Source organism: Vombatus ursinus, unplaced genomic scaffold (genome assembly GCF_900497805.2).
Source record: "Vombatus ursinus unplaced genomic scaffold, bare-nosed wombat genome assembly UNPS02014841.1, whole genome shotgun sequence".
In the NCBI taxonomy this organism is placed as follows: Eukaryota; Metazoa; Chordata; class Mammalia; order Diprotodontia; family Vombatidae; genus Vombatus; species Vombatus ursinus.
Window position 1 is genome coordinate 36,412,792 of NW_020954619.1, and position 9,911 is coordinate 36,422,702.

A 9,911-nucleotide genomic window follows, 5' to 3' on the forward strand; every position below is an offset into this window, starting at 1 on the left:
AAAGAAAGAAAGAAAGAAAGAAAGAAAGAAAGAAAGAAAGAAAGAAAAAGGAAGGAAGGAAGGAAAGAAGAAATTGAAAGATTTTAGCCTTGAAAAGAGGTTGTGGAGGGGAAGGGCAGTGTAAAGTAGTAATTGTACCTTAAAGAGTTGAAGAGATTGTGTGTAGAAGAGAGTTTAGGTTTACTTTACTTGGCTTAAGAAAATCAAATGAGGAACAGTAGGTGGAACCTGCAAAGAGGCAGATTTCAGCTTACTAACAATTAGAACTATAAAAAAGTATTAACAATTAGAACTATAAAAAAGTGGAATGAGCTGCCTCAGGATGTAGTGGGGTCCCCCTCACTAGAGGTCTGCAAGCTGAGACTAGATGACCATTCAATGGAAATGTTATAAAGATGGTGTTTAGATATAAGAAACAGTGGAAAGAACACTGGGTCTGGGACAGAAGACCTGGGTTTAAAATCTATCTCTGATACACGTTGCCGATATTATTTGGCAAACCTCTCAGTTTCCTTATTTGTAAAATGATGGGGTTGAACAGTTTGAGCTCCTTGAATAATGAAGAGCACACTTGTAGTAAGTGCCAAGACCAGAACTCAAAACCAGGTCAAATGACTGCCTCCAATATTCTTTCCAAAACAATTCCTGGATCAACCAATCCCAGTGAGGCGCACAAACCCATAATACCCAACTTAAATAACCATCAGCTCAACATAATTATTCTACAATTATGAAATGCCTTCTGTGTTAATAATATTATGCTAGGTGCTATAAGGATAAGTAAGATAAGGGCCCTGCCCTCAAGCTACTCAAAATCTAGTAGTAGAGATAAAGGATGTATGCATATAACTCTAATGCAAAGCAGAATATGGTAAATGCTTTAGAGAGACACAATGTTATTGGGAGTTGAAAAAGGAGGTAGCAGAGACAACACCTTCCTTGGATCATGGTGGAGAAAATCCACAGATTAGGAGTGGCTCCTGAAGAGGAATAATGATGCAGGTAGTCTGGGCACATTCCTTAAAATGGAGGTTCTGGAAGGAAATGAATAATCAGAGAAAGAGGTCACAGGGGTTGCCTATAATTCCAGGATTAGAAGCCTACTATGACATGGTGGAGCCAGATAGTCATTACCTTAATGAAATGTAATCTACTCACTCTCCTTCTCAAGTTGGGGGAGGGGGGCAGGGAGTCTCTTGAAGAGAAACAAGATGTGTGCATGGAGACACAGCACTGAGCTAAAGTGTCTGCTTAAGCAACAGTTGGATTGGGAGTCTCATGTGAGGGCCAGAAAGCAGAATCGGTGCAGGAAAAGCAGAGTAGAAACAGGAAGTGTTTGGTATGACTGCTATGTATCTGTAAAATCATTAATAATTAGAAGAAAATAGAATTGTATAGCTTCATAATTTGTGTAGAAAAGGAAAATTCTTAACTATTTAACACAAAGAAGAAGTAGGAGACAGATGGGTCCTGTCTATAAAAAATAAACAAGGTTTTAGCAAAAAAAATTCTGAAATATAAATAAAAGAAACATTGGAAAAACAAAACTTAGCAATAATTATTCCTGACAAAATGTTAGCATCCAAAATCAATAGAGAATTAACAAAAATACAGAAGCAAGATCCATTTCCTAATGAGTAAATCATCAAAGATTACAAAATAGTTCTCAAAAAGAGAAATCAAAATGAACAGTAACAAATTTAATGCAGCAAACATTTACCGAGTTCCTCATTGGTGAAAGCTACCTGAAAAAAGTTCAAATTCACTAATAATATCTCTAAAATATAACCTTATTCCAATTAACTGGCAAAATATAACTTAAAATTTTTAAATATCTTAAATTATAACTATATTTACTGTTAGTGGGAATATGAAAGGACAGGCACACTGTCTATTCCACTGCTGGTGGAATTGTGAATTGTTTCATTCTTTTTAGAAAGCAATTTGGCAGTATCCAAAGTTGTTCATACCGTTTTACTCAGATCCTACAACTAGGAATAGGCTCTAAAGTTGTTATTGAAAGGAAAAAAGCAAGCTATCTGTATGAAAATATTCATAAAAGCATAATTCATAATAGTAAAAAAAGGAAACAATCTGTAGCTATAGTGATTGCAGAACAACTGAACAAATTGTGGTAAAATAAGTTAATTGAATGTTATCAATCCACAGCAAAATGACAAAGAAATTTGGGAAAGACTATGAATTGCAGCAGGTTAAAAAAAAGGGGAAAAAAAGCAGGTTGGAAATAATATCACACTTCAACTATGTTTTTAAAAATAACTGCAGCAAAATCCAAAAATATCACAAAGATATAGTCATCAGAAGGATGCTCAGAAACAAACAAGATGTTATTACCATGTTTATATCATATATTTATATATACATACATATGTACATATGTTTGTATGTAAAATTGAAAAGGATTTTAGGGAACTTACAGAAAAGTTAATATTTAACATCAATATGTCTTATGTGGCATATTTGTAATAGAACAGTATTGTGATTTTTAATCCCTGTTACATATTTTTTAAAATTTAAATAGTAGATTTCCCTGTTCCACAAAATCATTTAAATGTTTTTATTTGTTCACTTCAGTGTTTGTTTTTATTGACAGTTATTGTTTACAATTTTTTTAAAAGGCTTTTTTTAAATTAGGAACCTAACAAAGATAAGTACTGAAGACATATGTTCCCAGTACAAGATTCTGGAAAAAAGGAAATGAATGAAAAGTTAGCAGATGTCCATGATAATGTTGCTGCCATCTAAAAACACTAAGTAAAATGTTTCTCAGTGTCGCCTGTAATAATCATTTTACTTGCAGGATTTCCAGTTATGGCCAACCTTTCTCCAGGAGTTGGGAACTCAACTATCATTCAGGCATTTCCTAAAGGGCTCATATATACTCTAATGAAGAAAACTTTTGCTCCTACTACAGATGGAGAGTCTATTCACTGGGCACATTCTATTTACTGATATAGGTATCCAAAGCAATTCAAATAAAAGCAGATGCATTGTATAAAGCAGCATGTTGATTTCCCCAAATCACATTTAATCCAAACTCACTCATTTCAGGCTGTTTTCCCATGGAGTCATTATATCAAGAACGGACATAAATATAATGAATGGCCCATATTCACTATTCCCTGTGGTGGTTCTAATGCTCTTTGGCGGGTTAGCTCATTTGCAGGAGTGCTTGGGGAGGAGCTGGGGCTGCTTCTCTTCTCTCCCCACCACATGGTTGGTAGGGATCATCTCCACTATCCCTAAGATAAGAACCACAACTGCTCAGACTCTATGGGCCGCTAATATGAACATCTGTTTCCCTAGCACCCAATACAACATACCAGTAATGGGCGCTGGCTGATTGATTAACATCCCATCAAAACTTATAATGACTAATTATCATTGCTCCATGAGAAACACAATGGAATCCTTCTGAACTTACTCTATGGATGTTAATTTTTTTTAATGTTTCAGAGTAATTTATTTATTTTACTGCCACTCTTTAGCCAGTTATAGAAAAAGAAAACAAAAATGCTTCCAGAGAAATGAATTGATTTTAACCCTCAGGGCCTGGGTTTGAATATCAGCTCTTCTACTTATTACCTTGGCTTCCTTGAGCAAGTCACTTAACTTTTCTAGGCCTCAGTTTCCTCATCTGTAAAACAAAGGGTTTAGACTGGGGTCCCTTCCTATAATCTTATGATAGATGGTGAAGAATTTCCCCAAAATATCATCTCTTAATACCCCTACAATCTAAATTTCATACCCAGTGAGTGATTTTTCCACTATATTAGACATTGAATCCTGGCTTACCTGGCTTCCTTCAAATTCCAGTTAAATTCTCAATTTCTACAGGAAGTCTTTCCCAGTCTCTCTTCATTCTAGCGCTTTCTCTCTGTTATTTCCTATATGTCATATATATGTATATATACACATACATACATATACACACTAGTATCCTTATACATATTTGTTTGCTTATTGTCTCCACCATTAGATTGTGAGTTCCTTGAGGCCATGGATTGTGTTTTGAGTTTCTTCATATCCCCGGTGTTTAGCACAGTGCCTAACACAAGTAGTAGGCACTTAATAAACACTTACTGACTGACACTGAGAAACAGCATTCTGGAACTGACTAAAATGTCATTTGGAGTTAAAAAATTATTTCTTATCAACATTAGATGATTATGTGTAATGAAAAAGAATATTCATGTGTGTTTGTGTAGTGTGTGTGTGTGTGTGTGTGTGTGTGTGTGTGTGTGTGTGCATACTCCAGTATTTTCAGTTAGGTCTGTGGAATGTACCCAACTATTTTTCATTTCTAAATAACTCTGTCCTGCTAAAGATCACCATTTTCTTTCGAAATGTGGTCACTGCCTTTAGTTAAACTAGGATCATAGATTTAGAACAGGAATGGACATTAGCAGTCACCCAGTCTGACTCCCTCGATTTTCAGATGAAGAAACTGAGGCTCACAAAAATGTAGCAACTTCCTTGACTGAGCTTACAAAGATAGTAAATAGCAGAGTTGGGATTCAAAGCTGAGTCCTCTAACACTAGAATCAACACTCAACCACTCTGCCTCTCTTCCTGTGCCCCTAGTTGAGCAAAAGGAAACCACTATGGGAAGAAAAAATTTACTTACTCTGCCCTCAGGGAAGAAAATTAACACTTTGAAATGTGTAGTTTACTTATGGTTTCCTGCCCTAGATGAGGAAGGATTTAATTCACCTCACCTGAGTGAGTTTGTGACCAAAGGTGGTTTCATTAGGTGTTTTTTAAGACGTGTTCTCTTCCTCTGTATGTAAATAACATCATTCAATGTTTGATGAACATAAAAAAAAAACCACCTCAGATTTTTGTAGCATTTAAAGTTTAGAAAATACATCCCTCATATCAGTCATAAGAGCTAATGCAGAGGTTCCTAAACTTATTTGGCCTACTGTCCCCTTTAAAAAAAATTACTCAGTGCCCCCCTGGAAATCTATTTTTTTAACCTTTTGCATCATTTCAAAAAATATGATTTTTTTAAATGACACATTTTAAATTTAATAATTCGTTGCAAATTTGTGGGGGTTTTCCTGCATTGAAATTTTGATGACTAAATATAGTATCATATTGTAAATAAGTCATTAGATGCACATATTCCTGCTGGTGCATGCTGGACTTCCCTACAATGGGCAGCAAGCTCACCTGCCAACACTTGCTTGTTAAGATCTGTCAGCAGACTTGACCACTGATGGGTATAACTTGTATTTTGTATATTTATTTGGAAAATAATGTAATGGCTGTAACTTTAGCTCTGTTACACAAAAGATGAAACATGTATGAATGGTTTTTCAAAATTTTCTTATCTTCTTTCCTTATGCTTCCACTGCCCCCTTATTTTTATTCAAAACCCCCCCAATTACACCCAAGGCTACTACCACCCCCCCGCATTGTTCCAGCGCCCTCCCCCAGGGGGCAGCATTACCCATTTTGGGAACCTATGAGTTAGTGTATGAAAGAGCTGAAATTCTAATAAAGACCATTTGATTTAGGGTACAGAGTCTATCTATATCCTGGTTCTAGTTAGTGGGGATCTTAAGCCTCTATCTCTGTTTCTACTAACAGAATTCTTGCCTTGATTCCTTACACATGGTACTCCCCAGCCTGGGATCCTGACTTGCTCCTTTCCAGGCCTCTTGGGGATTGAGTTTTTGTCCTTGAAACTCAGTCCCTGTGGCTGGGCTCCCATAGGCCAAACCACTCTGAGACTAAATCCCCATCAGTGCATATACTATCTACTATTAGACACCTTCCTCCAATCTGTCCTAGTGACTATCACATATCTTTGACTCAATTGGTTGCTTACCTGGAATTTTATGTGTGTGTTAGCTACAAGTTTCCTGTGAAACTGCATTCTGTGACATATGAAAAGTCTGAGAGACATGATTTCTGGGTGATTAACAATTGTATTAATTAGAAGTGAAATTTAAGTTGACTTTTGAATGGGGTCAGGGAAGTCAAGAGCAAGAGCGAGGGTGAAGAGGGAGAGAGTATTCTTTTTTTTTTAGGCAATTGGGGTTAAGTGACTTGCCCAGGGTCACACAGGAGAGTATTCTAGTCATATGGAATAGCCAGGGATATAGTCCAGAGATGGTTCAGAGAATAGAGTGTCCCTTGTGAGGAGCAGTAAGGAAGCCAGTGCTGCTGAGTTGCAGAGTATGTGGGGAGGTATTTGAAAAGCATGAAGAGGTCAGGTTGTGAAAGACTTTAAAAACCAAACAGGATTTTTATATTTGATCTCAGAGATAATAGGCAGGTAATAAAATTTATTCAGTAGAGGGGCAACATGGTCAGATGTGCACTTTTGGAAGATCACTTTGATAGCTGAGTAGGACAGGGGTGGGCAGGGAGACCAACCAGCAGATTATTGCCATAGTCTAGGCATGAAGTGATGAGTGCCTGCCCCAACAATAGCAGCTATCAGGTGAGAGAAGGGGATCAATAGGAGATACATCGTGAAGGCAGAAAGAATCATAGACAGAATATTGCAGAGGCTGTAATTTGATCCAGGCCCTCTTGGCTCCAAAGCCAGTTTTCCAACCACTACACCATGTTGTCTCTCATTATCTTAGCATCTTCATAAAGAGAACAAAGGTTTTCTGACACCTCACCTCCCAGGAAGTGAGAAGTCCTAGGTTTGAGACCCTAAACTGTTTACTAGCAATGTGATCTTAGATAAGTCAAGTCACTGTTTTCTCTTTTGTGAAATGAGGGGTTTGGACTAGATGGTATCTCCAGTTCCTTCCACGCCTGATTTAGTGGAGGTGAAAAAGTAGGCCTGCACAATTTGTTATGCAGTATATTCACTTTGCAAAATCAGGTATACCACTGGAAAAAAAACAATGGAGACTGTCATTTTGGCAGCATTCTTGAAAGAGTTTTAATGAAATGACTGAAGAAACTGGATAATTACCTGAACATACCTCTGCCTGAGGAGACAGATGTTTGTGGAAATGATCAGAAGATCTCCAGGTCCACGTTTCTGGATGGGGAGGAGCTCACCTCTGCTGACTGAAATGTGTTACCAAAATTCCAAGCAGTCAAGCTCTGCTTGGTTTCGACTCCATGGGAACATCCAGCACCCTCCATTGTAATCTGATAACCTGAAATCTTAACACCATGCTGACTGACTCAGTTTTTAATACTCAGCATCATCTCAACTCCCTCAATTGTCTCCTCCTCTTATTAGAGGGCTAGAGGGTGAAGCAATAAACTCCTCCCTCAGCCTTTCTTAGGCAGCTAGTTGGCCAAGTGGAGAGAATGCTAGGCCTACAGCCAGGAATACTCATCTTCATGATTTCAAATCTAGCCTCAGACACTTACTAGCTGTATGACTTTGGGCAACTCACTTAACTCTGTTTGCCTCAGTTTCCTCATCTATAAAATGAACTAAAAAAGGAAATGGCAAACCACTTCAGTATCTTTCCCCAAATGGAGTCATGAAGAGTCAGACACGACTCAACAACAACAACAAACCTTTCTTTATAGAGGTCTCAGAACTCTAAGAACTTTCCAGGTACCTCTCCATTTTCCATCAGCAGCTCTGCTTGGTTTGGATTACCTGGAACATCATGCCCCATAATGACCTTCATCTCCTCCCCTTTTTCACCTCCCTTTTGTGTATTATCGTTTCATTTCATCATATCATTTCATATCATATCATTATTATCATTTCCCCTTGAAGGCAGTAACTGTCTTTTTTTTTTCTACTCAACACTTAAGACAGTACCTGGCACTTAATAAATTGTTTATTGAATTATTGAACAATAGTCTAGATATGTCTGGTGAGTGCAAGTGAGGAGTAAAAGATAACTCCTGAATGACTAGGAGGATGGTAGTGACCACAACAGTAACAGGGAAATTCAGGAGAGATATAGGGGAAAAGAAGAATTCTATTTCGTTTCTCTGAACAATGCCATGTCCACTTACAACCAGTGCTCATTTGATGAGAGGACCAGTCACCCTTTGCTGCAACCGGATGAGTAGAATCACAGCATTCAGGACAGATTTCACTTCATTCCTCTGTAAGAAAACTCTGCCAAAGTTCATGCTCAAGCATATCTAGGGAGCAGGAAATCCCACTGCAAGAAAGTTATTTCCCATTGTTTACTCAGAAAAAGGGAACATCTTGCATCAGTAGATATGTACATGTGATTTCAAAGTACATATATGGATAACCAGCTTTGAAAGATAAGAATTCAATGAGGCAGAAAATCACCAGCCAGGGGGCAGAAAAACTCTTAAAAGGAAATTATGAACCTAGAATGTTAGAACTGGGTGGGAACTTAGAAGCTGAAAAGGAAACTGAGCTCTGAAGAAGGAAATGAATTACCACTTAATTGGGGGCAGAGAAGCCCTAAATGCTCTTTCTATCATTGCAGAAAAACTATACTGTGTAATGATAAGAGTGCTGACCCTTGAGTTAGGACTTAGTTGCTGAGGCCCTTTGTGACTGTGGAGAAGTCAGTACCTAATCTCTATGAGTGTTAGGGAGTAGAGGAAGAGGAAATAATAGCATCTATAATCCATATTATACAGGATTATAGCAATTATCAAAATGACAAAAGATGCAAAGTATCTTTGTTATTGTTGTTGTTCAGTTGTGTCCAACTCTTGGTGACCTTATTTGGGGTTTTCTTGGCAAAAATACTGTAGCGGTTTGCCATTTCCTTCTTCAGCTCATTTTACAGATTAGGAAACTGAGGCAAACAGGTCACACAGCTGGTAAGTATCTGAGGCTAGATTTGGACTCAGGAAGATGAGTCTTCCTGTCTCTGGCCCAGCACTCTATCCACTGCACCAAGAGTGCCTTGCAAACCTTTAAAGATCTGGAAATATTGTGAGAGGCTATTATGACTGGAGCAAGCAGGTCTGGCATTCAAAGCCTTTCACAACCTGGTCCCTTCCTACCTTTCTAGTCTCCTCACACCTTCCTCCTTATACATAGGTATTCTATGATCCTGACACACTTGACCTCTTTGTTCCTCAAACAAGGCACTTTTTCTCCAGTCTGTGCCTTTCCATTGGCCATCCCTCATGCCTAAAATGCTCTCCATCTTCTTCCTGCCTCCTGGCTTCCCTGGCCTCTTTCAAGCCTCAGATCAAAATTCCATCTTCCGAAAGAGGCCTTTCCTGGTATCTTCTACCACTGGTCCCTTCCTTCTGAGATTATCTCTGATTTACACTGTCTATATTTTCTATGTGCATAGTTGTTTGCATGTGGTCTCCTCCATTGAATGTGAGCTCCTTGAGGGCAAGGACCTTGCTTCTGCCTTTCTTTGATTCTCATCCCTTGGAATAAAACTCAGCATATAAAAAATGCTTAATAAATACTTGTTGACTGAATAACTATTAAATAAGTACCTTTTGACAAGGATGCTAGGTGATTATATTGTCCTTACTCTAAGGCCTGTATCACAATGAAATGTGGTTTCCTCAGAATGAGAAAAACAATTAGACTTAGAAAACTCTTGGTTCTACTTTTATTCAGTTATACCTGCATAGATGCGTGTCCACAGGCATCTGGTCCAGTTAAAGATGAGATATGACTGCCTTCAGAACCTGGGTCTGTGCTTTCACACAAGGTTTGTAAAGTCCCAGGTTCATGCAAAGTAATAAGTTCTTCCTTCCTTCCTTTCTTCCTCTCTCTCTTTCTTTCTTTCTTCCCTCCTCTATTGCTTCTTTACTTCCTCTCTCCCTCCCTTCCTTCCTTTCTTTCTTCCTCTATTCTTTCCTTCCTTCTTCCATTCCTTCCTTCTTCCATTCCTTCCTTCCTTCTTCTATTCCTTCCTTTCTCTCTTTTTTCCTCTGTTCCTTTCTTTCTTTCTTTCTTTCTTTCTTTCTTTCTTTCTTTCTTTCTT